At 48.8% G+C, this 22,562-nt stretch overlaps 1 protein-coding gene across 1 annotated transcript in view; it reads right to left on the bottom strand.

The window, feature by feature from the left end:
• The window catches only part of LOC125704066 (nuclear receptor ROR-alpha A), a 177,320-nt gene that overhangs the window by 63,377 nt on the left and 91,381 nt on the right, over positions 1-22,562 (bottom strand). The gene's annotated exons all lie outside the window — the stretch shown is intronic.

The following is a 22,562-nucleotide window of genomic DNA, read 5'->3' as shown; positions in this document are numbered from 1 at the left end:
CCACTATGCCGAAACAAGACCTCTGGTCTGACCTCTGTTGGCACTTGGCCTGCTGGAGCCTGGGGTGGCGGTTCAGCTGGCCCTCACAGGTTGCCCCAAGGGCCAAAAGCAAGCAGAGGTGATGAAAAGGCACCAGCTCTCAGGGGAAAGCTCATGGCGCTCAGACAGCAGATGCGATGTATAAAGCATGGAACGCACAGCAGCCATTCGTCTGGTGCCTCCACATCAGTGCTTCACCTTCAGCAGTTCATTTTAAAATGAATCTGCAGTGTGACACAAGACATGTCCGTCACGTCCGCATTCAGAACAGCGGTAGACGGGTCCCCTTCGTAAGATTTGGGAAGGCCTGGCCGTCCGACGGCGTCTTGTAACCCCGGAGACGCCAGCAGCAGCACAGGCGATCTGGAATATTCACGGCACATTTTCACCGTGGCAAACTGGGACTTTCACCACACCTCCCCGATAACACGGCTCGCCGGGAAGTAATTGGCCCCCGCTCGGAGCCTATTCCCCGCTTAGCCTCATTCCTGGACCCCACCCCAGCCTCCTCCACGTCCCCCCACTGTGTCGAGTCCCTCCTATCAACCATCTGGCTCCTTGCCCCCCCCCCAGAACCACAACAGCCATTCTGTCAATGTCACTCAGAGATATGAAAACTAATCTTAACAAAAAATTTACTTGCTAGGAAATCATTACTGTCAACTGTGATATAGGTCCACTCAGAATAAATGGCCTGTTGCTAGACGGGGGTGGGGGCCAGGCGGCCCTCCCTACCCCCCACGTGTCAATCAGAGCTCGAGGATTGGTGGTGGCAGAGGCCCCCAAACCAATTGGCGGGTCTGTTACCAAGTGGGGCACCGCAACCTGTCTCAGGCTGTCTGGTGTCAGGGGGGTTGGGGGTTACTCTGGAGGATGAATCTACTGACAGTGGGATTCTATGACAGCGCCACCTAGCTCATAGGAGGAGTCTGCGATATTCCACACAATGACTACACATCCAATGGCATATAATTACCATCACGGGTATATCACTGAACAGGTGTTACTTTCCAGCTAAATCTAAAAGACACACTTTATTCTCATGGGCAAGATCACTGCATAAAATGTGTATGAAATATTTATGTGGATATAATAAATGGCACATAGGTATATAATTTTACGTATATATTGAATACAATCTTGTATATGCTATATAGATGCAGTTTGTCCACACAGTAGAAAGGATTTGTTATGAAAACAAACTTCACACATGACATATTTTATGCTCATTTTCACTTCGATATATGTTAAACAATTCAAAAAGTAATCTGCATTACATTGGTTATGTTTAATGACAGGACAGAGAAGTCTGTGTTCCCTGAAGGTTTTTGGTTGCCGTTTTCTGTGTTTATAGAGGAAGCCTTTCAGATCATCAACACGTCTTTCTGCCTGCAGGAGAAACACTGGGTCAGCCACAGCAGGGCCTCTGTTCATGGAATTATCTAGCTATAAAGTCACATTATTCTTATTATTGAGAAGGATGCATAAGTAAAAATGTATTAATGGCCCTACTATACTTGCTGTCCACTTGGCGTGAAAAAAATCCTGAACACAGTAAACCGAGTGAACGGCCTCTTCACATGGACGGCCTTCGGAGATGTTGTGAGACGACACTTACTAGCAGCTCCCAGGAAGCCTGATAACCACAGCAGTAATATTTCATGTGACAAACTGCACGTGAGGAGCAGAGATTTACACGCCGATGCACTGCCTCTATGCTGAGGTTTCCGGAAGCTGTCCAGGCGTTAATGCAAGACAGGAGTGGAAGGCTGAGCTGAAATACAATGTTCCCGTCACATTTCGGGCTGCGGGGATGACCACGTTTTGAGTATAGAGAGTGTCAGCAGGGGAGATGGCAGTAAACACATGGGGGGGGGGGGGGGCAAGTCGCCATTTAACTGACAGGGGTGAAATGATGTGTGAGTCTCATGGCAGAGTGTAGGTGGCAATGGTGGGTTCTTCAGTGCTGACAGCAAGTGATTATCATAAATGGCACTGTCACCCCCCCCCCCCCCTCGTGAGACGCGACTGGCCTCTGTGCCGTCACAGTCAAAGTTACAGTCTCCTTCGCATAATGGAGCTGTGCTCTCAGCGTGCTAATGGGAGCAATCCATTTAACCCATGCCGCCCCCCCTGGCCAGGGAACCTCCTAATGCACGCCAGTCCTGGGGGGACATCGATCCCTCCCCAGCCCCCCGGCTGGCTCTTCCTGCCACTTGATTCATTGACTGCTGCTGCTCACTTATCCTCATTCACTGCTCAGTCTACACAGACAAAGGGAGGTGGGGCTTTCTGGCACAGAGCCCCACACAAGGACACAGCATGCAGAGGCCAGTGGGGGCCCAGAAGCTATGGGTGCAAAGCAGGGAATAATCCCAGACACGTCACTAACCCTGTTTTTTTCTAATGATCACAATTCCTCTATTTACTTGGTTTTATATTTTCCACCCACCCATCCTCACAGCTGTCAGGTCTGGGGGGCCCCCAGCTTACCCCAAACAGACAGCAGGCAGGGTACACCCTAGACAGGATGCCAGACCACCACAAGGCACCTGGAGCAGACCCGTGCAAACCACATACATGCATAGCAGAGCTCGGATTCAAACCCACAGCGTTCAAGGGGTGGAGCCACAAACCTACCCACTGAGCCACCCATTCAGTTGTTTCCTTTATATTTATTATATATATTATATTATATTTACTTTTCTTTGTAACATAAACAAACCTGCATGGATTTTAAATAGGAGCCTAACATTACTATGATGTTTCATGACATATATCCCTGCATGCAAATACATGCAAAAGCATCTACACAGGTCTGTATGGAAACATACACGAGTGTTTAGTGCTTCAAACAGACAAAGCAGTATAGCCTTAAAAACAGTTTCAGCTTGCCCAGCGACCTCGGCTCACCACCACACTCTTACCAGGTGAACGATTCACCTCGGCATCATGGCTGCCTGATCCTGCAGCCAGCTAGTGCTGTGATAATTTGCACAGAACACCGACGGCAAACAGTCACATACACAAGGAAACGTATGGAAAAGATGTCCTCCACACCCAACACCTGGTGGGGAGGGGAGGGGCCCCTGAATGTATCTTTATGTTTCTCATATGTGCCCCCCTCTCTCTCTCACCAGGGGGTACCAGCTGGGTCTGGCCTGCCACTCATTTGTGGACCACTGGCATTATGCATCAACAGAACAGTGGAATGGTTACAGAAAGAGGTTTTTATTTTAAAACCAGCTACAGGCTCATTCATCCAAATCCACTTCAAAATAAAAGTGCACACACATCCCTCCCTCCCCCAATACCCCTCACACATCACATTTAAACTCTCCAAAATGTAACACCAGGGGCTGCCTCCTTGTTTTCTTCCAGGGATGAGATCAGAGAGAACTGAAAATGTTCGGTTCAGTCCAAAAAGACCGGCGTGCGCCGAGCCCTGCAAAGTCACTGGAAATGGCGACTTCACACACGAAGTTATTTTAACGAACTTTCCAGCTCCTGTGACACAATTAGCCCGATATAAACTAGAAACACAAAAATGTAATGATTAAAAAAATAATAATTCTAATCAGCTACCCCCTAATTTCTGAAACACTTAACTAATCCACGGAGAGGCCATATCTCCAGGGACGTTTAAGAGAAAAATGACTTCTTAATCTCCAGGCTATGTTATTTCTGGTCATTTTTAATTGGTTTTACTTGTAGCTACCACTTAGTAACTCAACAAGTTACTCAACGTACCTTTTTGTCGTTACAAATTTTTGTGTAAATAGAGATAAATTCTTGCGACATTTTTGCACTGAGTCACACGGCCATCTTCCTCGGAGATGAATGGCTAAGCTGAGTGACTTTCTATAGGAACCACAGTGGGCAGTGAGGGACATGTTTACAGCTCCACTGAGAGTCGGCTTTGCCTACCCCTCCCCCAGGTGACTCTGCTATACCCCCCCGACCTCCACCCCAGACCAAGTGACCAAAGGGTGGGTGTGGGAACACTGAGGTGTAGCGGGGGAGATGTCAAGACACATTTTAACTGGCTGATGGGCATCGCCATAACTGAGAAGATACCAAGACTGAGAGGGTGACGTGCATTAGTGCCCAGCCACAGTGCGGCACTTACTGGGAAATCAGGGGCCAATCAAAGTCACCACCGCTAATTCAGGGTCTAATCAGTGCGGCGTAATTGTGCAGTGGGGCCCCCTTTTCAGAAGGAAGTTTGTTCTTACAATACGGTAATTAATCACAGAGTAAAAATGCTTTGTATGGAATGTGAAACCCTCCCAGACAGGATGCCAGCCCCTCAGGGTGCACACATGCACGCGCACACGCACACACACACACACACACACACACACACACACACATTCAATGTAATATAAACTAATCAACACACACAAAGAAAGTGGGGAAAATTATACACAAAAACCAAGTACAAACAAGGTAAAGACCGTGTGAAGCCCATCCGGGGGTGTGAGGTTGCTGTAGAGCCCGACACAGAACCACAGCCCCACCTTCCAAGGGCTTCCCAGCTCCCCCGCTGTGATACATCAAGAGCTTTATGCTGTTCTTCTCCTGCTCCTTTGGAAGGAAACCGACCCCTTCATTTTGTCATCTTCAGGTTCAGCTTCCGGCCCTGAGCCCCTGAGCTCCAGTGTTGAAGCCTGCTCTCCGGTGCGAGGAATTCGCTTTTATTTTTCTCCTTCAGAGAGGCCTTTCAGTGGCGCTCACATTTATAAAAACAAACCAATTGACAAATATAGCGGCAGGGTATTTATCACCAGGCCATGTATCTGCAAGCCAGCTGGCCTCCTTCCAAGATGAGGCACGAGGGTAGGTGCAGCGCCTCGGCCAGCTCTGGGAGGCATGGGGGATGGAGGAGAGTCGGGCTGCGATAGGATGTGCAGGGGTGGAGGAAAGCCCGGTGGGGCAGGAGGTACAGGGCTGGAGGAAGTCTAGCCAGAGTGGGAGGCATGGGGATGAACAAGAGCCTGGTCTGGGCTTGACGCAAGAAGATGGTGTAGTGCCTGGCTGGGGCAGGAGGTATGGGGATGGAGGAGAGCCTAGCTGAGTGGGATGGGAGGTGCAGGACTGGAGGAGACCTCAGCTGGGCTGGACAGGAGACGCGGGTGATGTAGGAGATCCCATTCAGGTCTGCAGACAGAGGGGATTGAGGTGAGCCCAGTCAGGTCAGGAGGTGCAGAAGACGGAGGACTGCCAGGCTGGATCGGGAAGTGCAGGGGTTGGAGGAGTGCCTGGCAGGGTGGGGAAGCAAGCGGGGTGGAGGAGATCCGGGTCGTGGCAGGAGGCGTGGTGCATGGACAGTGAGCCGAGAGCCCCCTGCTTTCCCCCCGCTCCTGTGCTGGAGAGAGGGCATGTGGCCAGGTGCTCCCCACAGATAAGGGGCTCTGCGGAGCTGGGGAAATGACTCTGTCAGCGCCAGGCCAGCCGGCCGACCGCCCACCCGCATGGCGACTCTCAACCTCACGTGGCTCAGCATCTACGCTGCTGCTCGGCTGGATATGGCTGTTCAGTAAGTTTTTTTAATATATCGTAAACAAATTATTCGGTCGGCACATGAGCATGTGGACAGCAACGGGGAATACTTAACCGACACCTTGCATCAATATATAATTTGTTTATGCACACGTACGCGCATCCACAACCCCCCCCACACACACGGTTCTTGTATCAAAATTTGACTGCTATTATCACTGTTTTGCACTGTGAACTCATGCTGCTGCAATGTACATGTTGGTGAATTCAGGTCTAACTTGCTACATCTGATTATATTATACACTTAACATATATTTAATATGGTTTTAACAATACAGTAAAACCTCGGATTGCAAGCATAATTCATTCTGGAAACGTGCTCGTAATCCAAAGCACTCGTATATCAAAGCAAAGTTTCCCATTAGAAATAATGGAAACTCAGGTGTTTCGTTCCACAGCCCAAAAATATTCATATAAAAATGATTACTACAACATCCATCCATCCATTTTCCAAACCGCTTATCCTATCGGGTCGCGGGGGGTCCGGAGCCTATCCCGGAATCAATGGGCACGAGGCAGGGAACAACCCAGGATGGGGGGGCCAGCCCATCGCAGGGCACACTCACACACCATTCACTCACACATTACTACAACATATAAAGTAAAAATACATAAAACAAATTAATCTGCACTTTACCTTTGAAAAGAATCGTGGATGGTGTGAGGGAGGCGAGAGAGAAGAGGGCTATTTTGTAGGACGACTTTCACTATAACTAACGGAATCACTATCTGTTGGCTCACTGGAATCTCACTGGAACCTATCCAATGACAGCCGCTTTTGCCACCTTTTCGATTTTGCGGAAATGTGTACATTGCATTGTTGTTAAACAGATTCATCTCTTGCAATGCTATACCCTTATTTGGGTGGTGCTTTTCTACTAAATTTTGACTATATGAGTGAGGCATGCCGACTGACACCATGCATGGGTTACCCACAATCCTGCAGTGAGAGAGAGAGGAAGAAGAACCATTGGCTCAGTTGTGATTACGTGACGCTTGGCAGACAAAGCGTATACGTAATACTCATATTGCAAGACCTCACTCATTTATCTAGTCAAAATTTATTTAAAAATTTTGCTCGTTTTGCAAAACACTTGCAAACCAAATTACTTGCAATCCGAGGTTTGACTGTATTGCACGTAACCAAAAATAGCACAATGTACTACTTCTTAAAGTGCACTGTATATCTTGTATGTCCTTTGCACACTGTCTTGTTTTGTGTTTTATTACGCTGAGCTTATGTTTACACTGTGGTTTACCTGAGTGTCGCCATTTCATATTTCTATCTACTTTATATATTGTTGCGATGACAATAAAGTTCACTTTGACTTTGACATCTTTGTAGGGACTCTCCATTTATTTGTATGGGGAAAACTCTAATCCCAACATGACGAGCTTAACCCCTACCCAGCCATATCCGTAAGCATAAGTGATCAAGCAAAATATGTGTCTTTAGGCATTTTTTGTTTTTTGATTGCATTTACAGATCTTTGTAGGGACCTGGAAAATGGTCCCCACAGTCAAATTAGCAGGTTTTTATCACATTGCGGGGTACATGTGGTCCCCACAATGTAATATAAAAATAATCAACGTGCACGCGCGCACACACACACACACACACACACGCACGCAATTTAGGGGGGAGGTGGGTTTTTAAAAATAAATTTAGACCTGAAAGTGTTCTTTGTCATCTTCTCCATTGGCGTCACAAATGGCCCTGGCAGGAGATCACACACGTTGTCAGGGAGCGCTATGCTATAGTACATAAGACAGTGACAGCCATTTGGGACCGGTAAAGCTCGCCCTGAGCACTGCCTAAATATCATGGAACATGAAGGAGTGACCTGCTTGGAAGATTCACCATCCAGGGTGACTGGTACCAGTTTGTTCTGTTTCAAACTCATCTGAGGAAGACCTCTGCTAATTAAAGGCAACAGCAGATCGGTCAGGAGTCAGGAGGCGAGAAGAGAGATGCATGTAAGGATGTATGGACGGATGGATGAGTGAATGGGACTGCATTGAAATAGTACACACACTTCCCTGAAACACTGGTTTCATGACAACCAGCTCATAGGTAAGAGTTATGTTTTACAGGAAATGCCGTGTTCCTGGCAGGGTCCTGGACTGCAGATGCAGCACGGAGCCAGCAGACACATCGGTAGACAGGAACATCTCGCCTCCTCACATCCTAACTGGCTCTTTGATCTTTTGATCAGTCAAGTCTTAAAGGTGTGTCATAGTTCATGTAGGCTTTTCAGAAAACCACAATTAAAAAGGTCAGGTAGCGTATGATTCAGCGATTCCATGTCTCGATACCGAACAAAGCAGGAACAGCCGCTCCATGCAGAGCGAATAAAACCCTGAGCACGGGAACGAGGGCACCTGCAGCCAAATGACCTTTGTCAGTCACAAAAAAAAAAAAACAAACAAATTCCATCAATTAATGTGCTCGCTCTGTATCGAGCAGGCCTTATCATGCCGCGGCCCAAACAGGCTGGCTCTGCGGCACCGGGCAGGCCTTATCACCCAGTGCGGTGCGCATTCATTACCCGCTTGCCCTTTTCAACTCCAAATGCAGAACAGATGTCTTCACCTGTACTCGGAGACGCCCGGGTTGGGGGGGGGGGTCTCCCGGGGGAGCACCTGCAAGCCCCCTCTCACTGCACTTGCATGCAAAAGATATACAAGGGTCCCGAACACTGGAATGTCAAGGCACTGGGAAGCTGGACCCGAGGGAAATGTTTTCCTGTCACATGGCAATAAAAACATAAACAAGTAGCAAGTAAAGTAGGATATTTACAGATCAGTCAAAGAGTCGATCAAGAATATTGACCTCTGAGAACAGATAAGGAGAAATCGATGTTTGTATTCCGCTACATTTCCAGCTTCTTTTGAGCATAATAATACAACCATCAATGCATATTCCTACATGGGAAGGGCACAATACAACTTAACCTCCAAAAAATATAGCTGCTCTACATGTAAAAACAGACAATCCTGTTTTTTCTCGGGCTGAGGTTCACACTTGCATACTGTTTAATCACGCAGAAAACAATGGTGCTCCATCAGCATTACCAAAACACCTGGAACAGAAGTGATTTCTCCCCTTTCCTCCCCACTGAGTACTGGCTGTTACCCCCACAAGCATGCAGCTCAGTCACTGGACGCACCATGAGAGACAGAATGACTCTGAAGGCACTGACCTTAAAAGCTCATGCACTGTGCTAGAGGAATATCAAGCCTGCGCATGCGGTGCTGATGTTACATTGAGACCTTCCGTAAAGAGCGGAAAAAATCCCCTACCGTGGGAGGAGGTGAGACGGCCGTGCTTATTTATTTATTTGTCCTATTAGCTGCAGGGTAATGTGAAACCCACAGGCCCAGTCTGAATGCCAGGCTGGCAGAGTCTTTCCATGCCTTCCGTTCAGCTGACTCGAATTCAATGCCGCACTACCGTCTAAATTTACAGAGGCGCATCGAAGCCCTGCTTTCATACTTTCACTCCATTTCATCGAACCTGCTTCACCAAAGTGATGTGTTAGCATTGTGTCACTGCGAACTACAATAAGAAAAAAAAAATATATAGGGCAACAGGACGTCCTGTTAGCTTTCGGTATGTCTAAAAATACAGCCCCGGGCTTTTGCGTGTGGTGGCGAGGTGATCACGGCGACAGGGCAGGTCATCGAGAGGACATGAACTTGTGAGAACATCCTCATGCTCATCAATTGGAAAGGGCCATTTTCAAACTGCCTGTAAAATCTACATAAGCAGCCATAAGAGGCTCTTGAGTCTCGATTTATAGGAGTAGCAGAGGTTTCAAGATTTCCCATTGAACTTATCAGCAGAAATTAATCGCTATGCAGCACACATCAGATGCAGAAATTAATAGCTTTGTGTTGTCTCTGGGTATAACCCCCCCCCCCCCCCCGCCCCCCAGTGTAACACTGCTAATTATGCTCTGCAATGACAGAACTGCCACTTACAACAAGCTGATGACAAATCTGTGCCTCACTCTGAGACTCAGGGTCTTCAGGGATGACCGCCTCCCCGGCGACCCCAATGCTACACACTCACACAAACAGCACTCTGTTACAGTCCTGTCCATGTTCCATCCAACCCCACACACTCACACAAACAGCACTCTGTTACAGTCCTGTCCATGTTCCGTCCAACCTTACACACTCATACAAACAACACTCTGTTACAGTCCTGTCCATGTTCCGTCCAACCTTACACACTCATACAAACAACACTCTGTTACAGTCCTGTCCATGTTCCGTCCAACCTTACACACTCATACAAACAGCACTCTGTTACGATCCTGTCCATGTTCCGTCCAACCCTACACACTCATACAAACAGCACTCTGTTATTGTCCTGTCTATGTTCCATCCAACCCCACATACTCACACAAACAGCACTCTGTTACAGTCCTGTCTATGTTCCATCCAACCCTACATACTCACACAAACAGCACTCTGTTACAGTCCTGTCCATGTTCCGTCCAACCCCACATACTCACACAAACAGCACTCTGTTACAGTCCTGTCCATGTTCTGTCCAACCCCTCATACTCACACAAACAACACTCTGTTACAGTCCTGTCCATGTTCCGTCCAACCTTACACACTCATACAAACAGCACTCTGTTACAGTCCTGTCCATGTTCCGTCCAACCCCTCATACTCACACAAACAACACTCTGTTACAGTCCTGTCCATGTTCCGTCAAACCCCACATACTCACACAAACAGCACTCTGTTACAGTCCTGTCCATGTTCCGTCCAACCCCTCATACTCACACAAACAACACTCTGTTACAGTCCTGTCCATGTTCCGTCCAACCCTACATACTCACACAAACAGCACTCTGTTACAGTCCTGTCCATGTTCCATCCAACCCCACACACTCACACAAACAACACTCTGTTACAGTCCTGTCCATGTTCCGTCCAACCCCACATACTCACACAAACAGCACTCTGTTACAGTCCTCTCCATGTTCCGTCCAACCCCACATACTCACACAAACAGCACTCTGTTACAGTCCTATCCATGTTCCGTCCAACCCCACATACTCACACAAACAACACTGTTACGGTCCTGTCCATGTTCCGTCCAACCTTACACACTCATACAAACAACACTCTATTACAGTCCTGTCCATGTTCCGTCCAACCTTACACACTCATACAAACAGCACTCTGTTATGGTCCTGTCCATGTTCCGTCCAACCTTACACACTCACACAAACAGCACTCTGTTACGGTCCTGTCCATGTTCCGTCCAACCTTACACACTCACACAAACAACACTCTGTTACAGTCCTGTCCATGTTCCGTCCAACCTTACACACTCACACAAACAGCACTCTGTTACAGTCCTGTCCATGTTCCGTCCAACCTTACACACTCACACAAACAGCACTCTGTTACAGTCCTATCCATGTTCCGTTCAACCTTACACACTCACACAAACAACACTCTGTTACAATCCTGTCCATGTTCCGTCCAACCTTACACACTCACACAAACAACACTCTGTTACAATCCTGTCCATGTTCCGTCCAACCGTACACACTCACACAAACAACACTCTGTTACAGTCCTGTCCATGTTCAGTCCAACCTTACACACTCACACAAACAACACTCTGTTACAATCCTGTCCATGTTCCGTCCAACCCTACATACTCACACAAACAGCACTCTGTTACAGTCCTGTCCATGTTCCGTCCAACCTTACACACTCATACAAACAACACTCTGTTACAGTTCTGTCCATGTTCTGTCCAACCTTACACACTCATACAAACAGCACTCTGTTACGATCCTGTCCATGTTCCGTCCAACCCTACACACTCATACAAACAGCACTCTGTTATAGTCCTGTCTATGTTCCATCCAACCCTACATACTTACACAAACAACACTCTGTTACAGTCCTGTCCATATTCCGTCCAACCTTACACACTCATACAAACAGCACTCTGTTACAGTCCTGTCCATGTTCCGTCCAACCCTACACACTCATACAAACAGCACTCTGTTATAGTCCTGTCTATGTTCCATCCAACCCTACATACTTACACAAACAACACTCTGTTACAGTCCTGTCCATATTCCGTCCAACCTTACACACTCATACAAACAGCACTCTGTTACGATCCTGTCCATGTTCCGTCCAACCCTACACACTCATACAAACAGCACTCTGTTATAGTCCTGTCTATGTTCCATCCAACCCTACATACTTACACAAACAACACTCTGTTACAGTTCTGTCCATGTTCTGTCCAACCTTACACACTCATACAAACAACACTCTGTTACAGTCCTGTCCATGTTCCGTCCAACCCTACATACTCATACAAACAGCACTCTGTTACGGTCCTGTCCATGTTCCGTCCAACCTTACACACTCACACAAACAACACTGTCACTGTCCCGTTCATGTCCCGTCCAACCCTAGACAGGCACAAACCAAGCTCTGGCTCTGTCCTATCCATGCCGGCTACACTCTTTCCTGTTACCTCACACTCATCCATACCATATTTACATTTTTACATTTTATTCATTTAGCAGACATTATTATGTAAAGCAATGTAATTTTTTAGTAAGCAGAGTCAGACCCTGGAGCAATTGGGGAGCAACAGGGGATTAAAGGCCTTGCTCAGGGCCCCAACGGTGACATCACTGTTGACCCTGAACCAGCACCCTCCTGATCACAGGTACAGTGTCTTAACCAGCTGAGTCACACAGTGCCCCCAGGAGCCTGTTGCCTATAGAGCTGTACCCTGTGCCACCAATGCCTTGACTGTGCCATCGGGACACAATGGGAGAATGGCTTTGTCATGTGGAGATACTAATAGACCTGGCAGGAGTTTGAAAAAAAGGCCAAAAGAGATGTCATCTGCCGCTGACATCCATCTAAGGGGAGATGGGGGTGTAAGTCGTTACTAACGGCAGTGACAGCAATCAGTCAGGACCTCCTCAGTCATTCAGATGTCTGTCCATCACCATACCTGATCCACCATGCCCAGGGGAGCCAAGCCTTCTGATACATATTGACATTGTGAAGCCTTAGCTTTCATGCTAAGCGTATTTTGCACTATGCTTCTGCAGGGGAAGCTGAGCGACTGGCGTTTAGGTCACTGTGAGGTTGTGATTTCCACATTGACCTTTTGAGAGCACTGCTAAGCCATGGTAGTATTCTCCCAGATGTCACCCATTGGGTGTGCATGTAAGTTCTTCATTTGCTAAAAGGAAATTCGAGAGCGGACTGCCAGTGCTTGGTGACTGCATCTCCGTGCCATGTTCAGTGATCTCTCCAGTGCATCATGTCAGTAATTACATTTCTACTGGCCAATGTTCCTTTATTGCTTTATATCTCTAAAAATGCCGCACATATTAATCAGCCACAAAACACTCTGACTATACACCAAGTCTGACAAACAACACACATTCTGTTCGCTAAAACAAACAACCAATCCTCATCCCGCTGGGTTGACACCCAAAAAAGGTTAAACTTCGAATGAAGCAGTTACCGTAATTACCAGTTACAATATGCCATACCTTCACAGACATGAAATGGCAGTGATAGCTTAGCAAAACAGCAATAATTAATGTTACTGTCTATAGGAATTCCATTAGCTGCCATAAACATCTTCATTAATTTAAAAAGCCAGAGTCGGGGGAGTCACGACGCCATCGAGAGGCACAGCCCAGGCGCACACCGGCCTTTTCCATTTTTAAACGAGCTTTTCATGTTCTCCAGAGCACTAAAAAGCCTTTGAACACGCTAGTTAGGAGATTCACCCCGCGGCCTGCACCACCCAGCCCACCCCGCTGTTCCCCTAATACGGCACTGGGAGGGTCTGCCTTCTTTCCACGCCTCTCATCCCCCCTTCTCTCCAATACTGACCACCACCTGTGTCTCCTTTCTTCCTCAGCTCCTAGCATTTCTTCACATAGCCCTCTTTTTACTTCAGCCCTGGCATTTTTAATTGCTGCGGTATATTTACAGTGTGGCTCACTAGGCAGCACTGCTGTCTCACACCTCTAAAAAACGGACCACAAAGCAGTCTCCTGAAATGTAATGCATGGTGTTTCACTCTGGCTCCTGTCTTCCTCCATCCATCCATCCATCCATCCATCCATCCATCCATCCATCCATCCATTTTCCACTGCTCACCTGGGTCCAGGTCACGAGTGTAGTAGCCTGAGTAGAGACAATTACGCAGTAAATGTGTTACTGTATGGGACAGGAGTCAGATCGACTAATGAAAAAAGATGGAGAATTCTTCTCTTGCACTGTATCATTTATTTTTTTAAATTATTTGTACTCTGGTGACACTAACAACCTTGTCTGACCTGGAAGTGACAATGTGCTGAGCCAGTAGCTTCTCTGGTCCTACAGCTTCTCTGGTCCTGCAGCCTTGCTGGGCCTATAGCTTCTCTGGGTCTATATCCTCTCTAGGCCTGTACCCTCTCTGGGCCTGTAGCCTCCCTGGTCCTGTAGCCTTTCTGGGCATGCAGCCTTGCTGGGCCTATAGCTTCTCTGGGTCTGCAACCTCTCTGGACCTGCAGCTTCTCTCATTAGCATGCTAGCTGCTAGTCTGCAAAAGCCAACTGTCTTAAAAGCAGCGCAGGAAGGAGTTAAGTCGCTGTCTTTCTGTTCTGCTGCCTGTTTGGTGACCAATACCAGGAAAGAGACCTGGTGCCTCCATTGAGTAGCCAGACGTAAAGCCGAAGTCTACAACATGATCTCGTATAATTCCTCTCCAACAGCCAATCACAACACTGTTAGCGATTATTTGCAATGTCCTTTCTGGCTGCTCCGCCTATTCGCCAAAGGTATGGAAAATGTGTTTCGCTGGTGAGAGTCAGGACATCTAACCTTGACAGTGTGACATGGCTCTGCTTGGGGTTACGTGCCCCTGTTTCTGAGTGACTGCATTCGATGCTAAACCACTACCGGCACTAATGATCAAAGTCAGCAGTCGATCTATGCTTCCAAAGCACAGTCCTTGTAGGTCGAGACTTTATTTAATTCTCCAAAGAAGCCTACACATGACTCCCAGAACCAAAGCACCATGTCTGAGTACCAACTGCATCTGCAGATAGCTACAATATCAGGATAAGGACACAAGCTCCCTGATCTGTCGTCCGCGGTGTAACCAAACGGCCGGTCACCTCATTCTGGGTAGTCAGACAGACGTCGACATCATCTTAGATCGTCTAGAATTCCTTGGTAATGTCAGACAGAATCTGAATCAGAATTTCGGAGCTCAAGACACTTACTCTGATTGCAGCACATGAATGAGGACGTATAAAGTGAAAGGATATGATGGGGTCCTTTTCAGCATCATTTTAGACTCAGTTTGATCCGCTAAACCCTCCTTCACTCAGAAACACCTTTCTGGCTCCTCCGTGACGAGAAACACTTAGCGAGGCGCCATCAGGATGGACCGGCCTCACTGGAATGGCACAGTGACACACTGACCTAAAACCCAGAGCTAAACTTTGGCTGCCGTAATAAAACGTATCGATTCTTGCAAGAAACAAAAAAAAAAACATTTGGTTGACATCGGCCTCCTCCAGCCTCCTAATTACTCCCCCGAGCAGAACGAAGTAATGCGGTGTGAAGACGAGGAGTCGACCTGTCAGGAGCGGAGGGGGGGGGGGGGCACTGTTGGAGAGCAAGGGAGGGAACACCACGATGAAAGAGAGGCAGAAAAGAGGAGAGAGGGAGGGCAGGAGAGGTGTACAGTCACGGAAAACACCTTCTGCAAGGAGAGGCAGAGGAAGCAGTGCTGCAAAAGCGACAACAAAGAGGGAAAGGAGGCGCTTTGGTGTAGAAACAGCCTCCCACGGAGGAGTGTGCAGTGCAGCCGCAAGATGCTTGGCCATCAGCATGCAACGCGGCAAGTTTGGCTGTGATTCGGTGGCAAGGCTGCGGCGAACGCCATGGAGCCCCAGCCCAAGACCTTCCTACCAATGCTGCAGATTTACTGCTACAGTTTGCTGAGGAACCACAGAGAACGTTCCACAAGCGAGTCGAAACCAGACACTGTGCAGCTGTTCAGACGTCACGCAGCTCGGCGTGCAGACAGAACCGACATTGAAAATAACCCAGTGCTGCGAGGACGGGGCTCCAGCAGACCCCAAGCACATGAAACCCAGCAGCAGCTATACCTCTCTTTCAAATGTTTGGGGGAACAGGACCACAGAATAAAAGAGTGAAATTCAAAAAATGAGAAAGGACTGCATTCAACAAGGAGGTTTAATTTGTGGGGCTAGAAGCTTTAATCTTTACCAAAGCATTATTTTGTATTCCTAGGATTTTTGTATGCCGGACTGTTTACGCTACAGTAGGGAAGATTCAGAGAGAGAGGCTTCTTTGGGGGTACTGAGGGTTGGGTAGAGAGCCTTTTCCCAGAGTGCGTAAACGTCTTGCGATGTGGTGGTTTTACTTATCGCTAAACGCTAACTGACGAGCTAAAGCCATTAGCCTACTACAGGCGGACAGCACAGAGGGGCCCCGTTAAAAATGCATGGGGAGCTGAGTTCCGCTAACCTGTCAATGGAGCTCCATCCAGGCAGATCCCTGTACGGCCCGGGAGTGTGGACCCTGGCCTTACATAATTTAGGAGAGCAGCGTAGAGCGGCCAGCCGGGGACTAGTGGGGGCTAATAGGAGCAGGCGTTTGGAGGCCGCCTAAGGTAAGCAGGAGCTGATGCAAAAAACAAAAAAAACCCACAGAAAACCCAAAAAAACGAAAGAAAAGAAAGTGAGAGAAACAAAGAGAGAGACGGGTGTGCGGCATGATGGAGGCATGATGGAGGCATGACGGAGGCATGATGGAGGCATGATGGAGGCATGACAGAGGCATGACGGAGGCATGATGGAGGCATGCTAAGATGTGATAGAGTGTTCCTTTGTTTACTTAGCCGAGCAGAATGTAATGTCAGTGTGGCGGAGGTGGGGGGACATCAGGCCGCCTTACGGAGAGCCATTTCTTATTAAGGGCCCTAATCACTTCCCTGGCTTTGTTCTTCTTGGGGGCAGTAGGTCCTAAAAGAGATTCGTTTTGACACGACTGCTGGGGTCTCATTTCCCTGTAAATATGTCACTAAACCCCAAACGGTAACATTTGTCGAATGACATCAACAAATACAAATCACATGACTGGGAACCAGTGACGGGTTTATGGGGTAGGAAGTTGGAGTATAATGGTAAACGTATTTACACGTATTCCTACCGAGATCGGTACGCGTCTTTCAGTTCGGTTTGCATGTAAACCGAACGAATGCAGCAAATGTGTTTGTGGTTCCCCTGAGCAACATTGAAAGAGGGCCGGATGAAGCTGCGTCAGTGCACACGCCCGCGAACGTCCTAATGTAAAGCTGGGCGTTAATGTGGATACAAGTGCAACACAGCTATTCTTTTAAAGGCTGCACAATAACAGATATTTCTTGCTTTGTATTTTTTGAGATAATATTTTGTTCCGCAGTTCAAATATGAAGCTGAAAACTCCTGTTGTTAATGCAGCACAGATCAGGTACAGCTAATTTTCTAAACGTGCACCTTAATGGAAATTCATTTTATTTTTATTTACTTGACAGAACATATATTTTGATTTACTTTTAAGTAAATTTTAGTTGTTTATTAGTAGACTGTAGCAGTACTAACAGAGACATTTTATTTAAGAAAAACAGTCACTTTGTTCAGTAAACCACTGTTTAAAGTAATAAAGAAAAAAATAAGCTATTTATGTTTTGTTTCTTTTCCCCCCGCTGTACCGAAAACGTACCGAACCGTGACTTCAAACCTGAGGTCCGTACCGAACCGTGATTTCTGTGTACCGTTATACCCCTAGTAGGAAGCGATGGAAACACTGGGGTCCTGACAATAAAACACAGAGAGAAACATGCACACATTCAGAGTCCTGCCCTCATAGCCCCCACTGCTGTAATTTCCTCACAACCAGCTCCCAGATCAGGATGCCAGCTGTTTTACAATATCAACATATCTGACAGATTCTTCAGCACTTTTGATGCATCTTATTCACATATAGACGCTTTTATCCAAAGCAACATTCTGAGAAAGGAGAGTCAACCTGGAATGTTTGGGGTTTAGAGGCCTTGCTCAGGGGCCCACCGCTAACACCACTCCATTGACCCTGGGATTTCAATCAGCGACCTTTCAGTTACAAACAGTGTCCTAACCTGCTGAACCATACAGTACAAGGCGCAGGATACAGATGATGTAAGCTTTCCCCTTCAGGGGGAGCAAAACAGCTCCAGTCACACTTAAAACCATCAAATGACTATTGAAAAGCATGTTCAGAGGATTTACATGCAGGAAGCACAGAAGGAATCCAGAGTCAATGATCAGTGGATGGGGAGGAAAGCCCAGTGCGTGGTTCTGGCCATACAGCCTAAACGAATGATGGCGTCTCTTCCTGTGATGAAACAGGGGACAAAGCCCGGGTGGCAAAAGACACTCAGTCAGACAGCTCATTCGGGGCGCTATGCAGAGGCAGGGAACAGTGCCTCTGACTCTCCTACCCGCCCGCTGCCTCCGCACCGCCCTCAGAAACACAGCCTTCAGCTCAGAACGGATCTTCTAACAAGATGCAAAAATGATTATTTTCATAACATGGTGCAGAAGCAGAGAAAGGCAATGGGAGGCACAGGGCTATAATTACTGTGTAAATCCCGAGAAAATGCACTGGCAGATGATTCCGATGATTCACTGAAAAAGGGGGGAAACCTTACGCTTCTCCTCAGCCCTTTTAAAGGAGAAATTTATTCCTGCCATCATCCTAAATTGGAAGCCATTTATTGGCTCTCTGAAGCTCATTTTTCACCCGGGGGCCGATTGTGGCTGGGGCAGGCTACGTGAATCTGCCTCCCACTAGGCCCCGGGGGCTAATATGTGCAAAGCGGCCGGGTGGGTATGGCGGCCACCGGACAGGGAGGGGGCAAAAGAGCAAATTAATTGTTAATCATGGAAGAATGGGACGTGGGGGAATGTGGGGGGGAGGGGGTGGTGGTGGGGAGTGAGAGGGACAGCGTTTAACGTTTATGAGCCAAAATGTGAGTTTTGCCACCAGATGGGGTGCCATCTACTGGGGGGGGGGCATTTTAGAGGGGGTGAGGGGGCTGTGACAGTGAAGCAGGCCTAGAGTGATCAAAATGGCAGAGGGCTGATCTCCAGTTGTCCATCAGGGTGTTCAGGGCTCAGAGAATGTTGGACCACGACATCCAGCCAGCAAGTGAAATGGGATCCATCCATCCATCCATGTTCCACTGCACTCAAGGGAAATCAAGTCACCCACTACTACAGAAATGAAATGGAGGATGCATGGCACATTAGTGCTTCTGCAGCCCAATAGCAAATCAAGGAGGGTGGGGGGGGGGGGCACCTGTTCAGTCCGCCGTGGCACCATGCACAGCTCCGTGTCAGACGGCGCGTGGCACACGCCTGCCGTGTGCTTCCCACCGCCCTGCCACGCTCTGTCCCGTGACCTTGCCGCCACGCTCACGGGGTCCTGAATAACGATCACGTTTCTCTGGCTGACAGCTGACACCTGAAGGCCCGTGTGATATACGAGACGTGACAGGCGGCTCAAATTAAATGCAAAAGTGCGCGGCGCTAAGAGACACACAGTATACCAGCCCCAGGTCAGGTGGGGCCCCTGGGATAAGGCAGGACCCCCGGAGCCAGGCGAGGCCCCTGGAATCAAGTGGGGCCCTGGGAGCCATGAGCCATGGTTGATAATTTACAAGCATTCAAGGCAGCGGACAAGTGACATACTTCACCTTCACCATAAAAGGAACATTTTCAGGTCATGTGACATGTTTTTAGAGGCCAGTATCCACACCTTTGTTTTGAAAATCATAACCTTACAGTAACTTGACATAAACGGCTCCTCGATTCCATTTATGAATCTATGAGAATCACAGTAGCTCAAGTAAGAGGTGCTGACGTGCCAGTTAGTGGGAGTCGCACAGAGGAGCCAGAGTCCATCACCAGGCCAGGAATGTGCTTCAGATTGAGTGAGTGAAAGCAAAGCTGTGTTGTTCCTCATGCTTCCATAGGAAGTTTGGGGCGATTTGGCTAAATTCATTTGTGAGTGAAAGCGTGAAGCCTAAAAAGTGGTTTGGAGACTGTATGCCAGGCTGATTCCATTAGCATGCAACTGGAGATGGGGGATGTAGATACTGAAAGCTCCGCACTCTCGCCTGCCATAAGCTGATGGCAGCTACAAATGTCATTTCTAAATATCTCAGGGACAGTCCAATTAGCTCTGAGATCTGGATTGAAACATGCTGTTTTTACTGATGACGTGACACACATTAAATGTACCGAAACCCTCTTTCCTAGCAGTCAGTTCTCTGAAGTGGCATGTGATCCTTTCGCTACTGAGACCCAACGCCAAGGGTGCTCATAGATGGAGCCGGAGAGGTAAAAGCAGCATGACATCTCACCCCGACCCGAACCTCACAGCTGGAGGAGTGTAACTGAGCGGCAAGGATGAAATCATCTGGGAATCTGGGAAAGAATGATAGAATATTCCAGAAGAGTCAGGAGCACACGTAACTACTGGGTGCCAGCCAACGTAAATCATATTTCCGTGAGCTCTGACAGCAAATTGCAATTAATAATGCTAAAGCAGATCTGCTGGCTCGCTGCCGCCCCAGATAAGAAGTCAGCAGCAGTGTGACTGCCCCCCCACAGAAATGCCGGTTCCCCCCCCATGCTCAACTCGCTGAATTTAACAGGGATCTGAGACGCGGATTTGAGAGCGATCAGTGGAAATCCGTAAAGTCAATAGCATCCAGCTGAACAAGCATGAGCCTGTTGATTCTCGAGGAGGGACAGTAGTACTCCCCCCTCGCCTCCACGGTCCCTGCTGCTTGAGTGTGGCCACGTTAATGGGAAGTACGATGGCTTTATGGGACCTTGGCATGGGGGGTCGGGGGGTTAATGGGGCAGTGTTTTGGTATTTGTATTAACCGGCAACAGTTGCACAGCCCCCTGGGATTTACCCACACTGACACCCCTGAGGCCCCCCCCCCCCAACCTGCAGGCCGGACCGCCCCCCGTCCCTCCTCTCCCCGTCTGTGCTGGCCGCCAGAGCGGCTGATGTGATTAGCGGGGATGATGATGAGCACCGTTACATAACAGCATCAAATTAATTTGCGGCGCAGCCCGGCAGCAGCGGCAGGAAATCACTCAGGCTCTCAGATTTCACCCTGACTCTCAAGCATCCCCCCCACCCCCCCCACACCCGCTTACACAAACACCCCCCCCCCCACACCCAGCCCCGAGTCTATTAAATCGACATCAAGGGATTTCGGCAAAGTGGGTCAGTGGAGCATGAGGAGGAGGGGACGCAGCGTTGCGGAGTCAGACGTCATGGTGACCTTGTAAATCAGGGAGGGTAAACATGGGGGGTGCGAGGAGGCCAGGATGGGGAGGCCTCTCACATCACACCCCCCCCAGCTGACCATTTTGGGGGAGGTGTATCGCCAGGGAGGGGCTGCAGGGGGGCGCCATGGGCATAAACAGAGCGTCTAGCAGCCAAGTCCGGATGTGCGAGCAGCACCGTCACTCATGACACTCCTAATGGATTCCGGCATGTTCCATAAGTCCCAACACGGCCTCAATGGGAAGCCGCCATGTAGAAACAGGCAGCAGCGTGAATGGAGTCAGCTGAACGTGGTGATTAATTAGTACATTTTTGGGGATGGGGTTCCTTAACGAGTAGTGACAGGGCAGGCAGACCTCCCCTTTCGCTGACGGCACCGGCGGTCTCGGCTGGGATACCGGGAGAGGCTCCTGACGTGCCATCCCGGCGCCGGAGGTGTCAGACTCGCCGGGGAAGGGGGAGCCAGCGATACGGCGAAGAAGCTCCTTTAATTAACGGATCCCGGACCGGCGCCGAGGCATCACCGTGCTCTGGGGTGACCTGGCTGCTTAAGGAAGCCACGAGTCTAAAAATACAGGAGGGTCATCATCCCAAGCAGCCGCTAATGGCAGGGACACGACGAGGCGATGACAGGGTCTGGCCCGGTAAGCGGCCGGCGCCGCTGCTCTTGAGATGCAGGGAGACGGTGGGAAGAGGGAAGCAGAAATGTTGCTAATGGGAGGCGATGCAGTGGATGAGACTCCAAATCCATGTGACCCCCCCCCATCCCCCCTCCGGTGGCCACTAAACAGGCTTTGGGGGGCAAATTAAATTGGAGGCTACTTTCAGTCAGTCAAACGCCTCCAAGCTGAGCTCAGGATTCCAAACGCACTTCCAAGCGAGTCTAAATACTTAGACACCAAGTAGCTACATAAAGTAAAGGCCCTCGGGGTGAGGGTAGAAGCACCTGCAGACCTCTGTAAGTGATAGTTTGATTCCTCATTGCTTATTACACAAAATAAACAGGAGCACCATAAGGGAGCTTCTTAGCGGACCGGGCTGGAGTGGAGCCCGTCTCACGGTCGGGTCCCTAGAGTCACGAGTGTGCAGGTAGCTGTCAGAACATCACTCTCCTCCAAGGAGGAACTGGAGCATATAAAGAGCACAGGAGCAGACAGAGGGGCCTGCGGAGGGCGCTGCTCTTACAAACTGCCAGCGGTCATGCAGCCTGGCCTGCCGACATACTCCTGTCCTACCAGCACGGCGACGCACCTGGAGAAAGAAGCCCAGACTGAAAGGTGCAGAGAGACTTATGCACACAGTACTGCACACCTTGACTGAAGCTAACCTTCTTTATTCATGCTTGCCTACCCCTTCCTCTAGGTAAACCTGTCTGTTACAATGAGTAAACGGATGAATGAATGAGGCACTCCAAACATCTGTACGGCTTTCTGTGATCCAGCACTTCCAAGGCTATGGCTGTGCTTGTGATGTCTGCATGTTCTCCCCATGTTCACATTGGCTTCCTCCGGGAATCAGGT

This window comes from Brienomyrus brachyistius, chromosome 11 (assembly GCF_023856365.1).
Source record: "Brienomyrus brachyistius isolate T26 chromosome 11, BBRACH_0.4, whole genome shotgun sequence".
NCBI lineage: Eukaryota > Metazoa > Chordata > Actinopteri > Osteoglossiformes > Mormyridae > Brienomyrus > Brienomyrus brachyistius.
The sequence above is the reverse complement of the archived record's forward strand: the minus strand, read 5'-3'. Positions and strand labels throughout refer to the sequence as shown.